A 2,577-nucleotide genomic window follows, 5' to 3' on the forward strand; every position below is an offset into this window, starting at 1 on the left:
AACATTAATTATTCCTCTATTATTATTATTATTATTATTATTATTATTATTATTATTATTATTATTAGAGTAAACTACTATTTCTATCCACGAAAGTTGAAAATGTTGACATATTTACCTATAAAAAAAAGAAATTACCATTTGTACCCATAAAAAATGGTTTTTACAAGCAAAATTATCCAAATCCTAAAAAATTACCTAAAATCCCTAAATTACCCTTATTTTCACCACCACACCACCTCCTTCACCCAATCACCTTTCTAACCCTAATCCTCTTCACCCAGCCACACCCCCCTTCTCCTTTCTAATCTCAAATTCCACCACCATCTCATTTTCTTTATTACTACCATCACCACCACCGCCACTATACCTCCATCATCATCTTCTTCACATGCAGCAGCAGCAGCAACAACAACAACAATAGAAAAAGCAGAGAAAAACGGTTCTTCCTCACTGAACAGCGTTGATGACGATGGTGGCAGTGACACCCACCGGCGCCGTCGCCCTCTCCTCCTTCTCCGATCTCTTACGCGCTCTCTTCCTTCCAAACCAGCGACAACGACAGCGACGGACTCAATCAATGGCGACGATAGATGTGACGGAGCCGGCAGCAGCAGGGCGCGACGGCGGCGACAGCTCCCCCTTCCTTGGTTCTGGCTCGCATCTCCTCTTTGGGCTCCCTCAACAACGACGACGATGATGCGATAGCGGCAGCGAGTCCCCACGTTATCAGTGCGGTCTCGCAAAGGAAAAAGGGGGTGGTAGCTGGGTGAAGAGGGTTAGGGTTAGAAAGGTGATTGGGTGAATGAGGTGGTGTAGTGGTGAAGATAAGGGATTTTGCAGGTAAGAGAGAGTGTGGGGGCAAAGAATCTGAAGATGGTTCTGTTGTTGTTGATGATGGTGAAGCCCTTTTTCTGGGTTAAGAATTCGAAGAAGCAGAAGAGAAAGAGAAAAGCAAAATACATAAGGAAAGCGAGAGAAAGAGAAAGAGAAAGGAGTTGGCAGAGTTGACGGATTATGGCGGCGACGACGAGCTCAGAAAATGGAAGGAAAGAGAAAGAGGATGGGTTAGTGGTGGTGATGGCAGTGGTGGGGAAAAGATGAAAACATTGAGAAAGAAAGAGGAGAGGGGGAGGGGAGGAGATGATAGTGGTAGTGGTGGAGAGAAGGGTAATTTATAAATTTAATTTAATTTTTTAGGGTTTGGATAATTTTGCTTGTAAAAATCATTTTTTATGGGTATCAATGGTAATTTCCTTTTTTTATGGGTAGATATGTCAGCGTTTTCAACTTTCGTGGGTAAAAATTGTAGTTAGATCTATTATATTCTATTATATATCTCTAATTTTAAGGCCAAAATGTGCCACATGTCACTCTCTCGTTGCAATTGAAATCAAATATTTCCCTCCAAAATCAAAGAACTCTCCTCTCTTCTCTCTTCCTTTCTCTATCTCTCTCATTTCTTCACTCACTCTATCTCTCTTATATATCATTATCAATGACTAATTACAAATTTGACAATCAAAATATACAACATAACACTCTCTAATTATATTTAAATTAAATTAAAATTAAAATATAGCTATAAAAATTAAACTCTTTCATTTGAAAATAATAACTAAAAAATTTATTATTTAATTTTGTTTAAGATTCTGGTCTTCTTAGTCGACGGGGACTTTTGTCCCTTAATACCATTTTATAAAAGTAGTTTAATACTATAAATTTTGTGTCATAATCTATAATACCAAAATTTACGTAATTTTAAAAGACTTATATTCCCTGGTATTACGGGTAAAAATACTAGTATTTTTTTAATTATACTAAAATATTTTCCTTTTCTTCAAAATTTATGAATATGTATATATGTATCTATCTCTATTTAGTATACTGCCTTATTACATGTACAATAATATTGGAGAAACAAAAATAAATAAATCAAAACAATTTAAATTTATCTCATTTAGTATTTATTAATTGCTGTTAATTAATAAATATTAAATAAAGAAACTTAGGCTGTTTTTCTTTTTTTTCTACTCTAATATTACCATTGATCAATTGTACATGTACTCATATAGTAATAAATTTTCATGCATCACAAAAGAAAAAAATTAATTAAAAAACTTGTCTATATCAAGCAAAAATTAATTTTTGTTGACCATATAAAAATATTATCTTAAACTATAAACTCGTTTAACTATATCATTTAATTTAATTATATAATAACTTAAACTTATTGTCACAAAAAAAAGTTATTATATCATGTGTCATCATCTCATATAAAAATAAAGAAAATTATTATTTACAAAAACCTAAATCATTTGGAAGTGAAAATTAGATTATTAGATGAGTTACGTATTTTCTTGAATATCTAAAATCAACTTCTAATAATAAATATCCTAAAATTATATATGCTAATTGCTAGGTCATTAGAATTAATGGAAAATGAATCCTCTTAATTAGTGATTTTTTTAATTGGTACATATTTATTATTTTTTGCTATTTTAGTATTATAAAATAGTTCTTTATTTGGGATTGAATTCTTTCAATTTTTTTTTTAAAAGTATAAAATATTATCTC

The sequence above is a fragment of the Arachis ipaensis genome, chromosome B08 (genome assembly GCF_000816755.2).
Source record: "Arachis ipaensis cultivar K30076 chromosome B08, Araip1.1, whole genome shotgun sequence".
In the NCBI taxonomy this organism is placed as follows: Eukaryota; Viridiplantae; Streptophyta; class Magnoliopsida; order Fabales; family Fabaceae; genus Arachis; species Arachis ipaensis.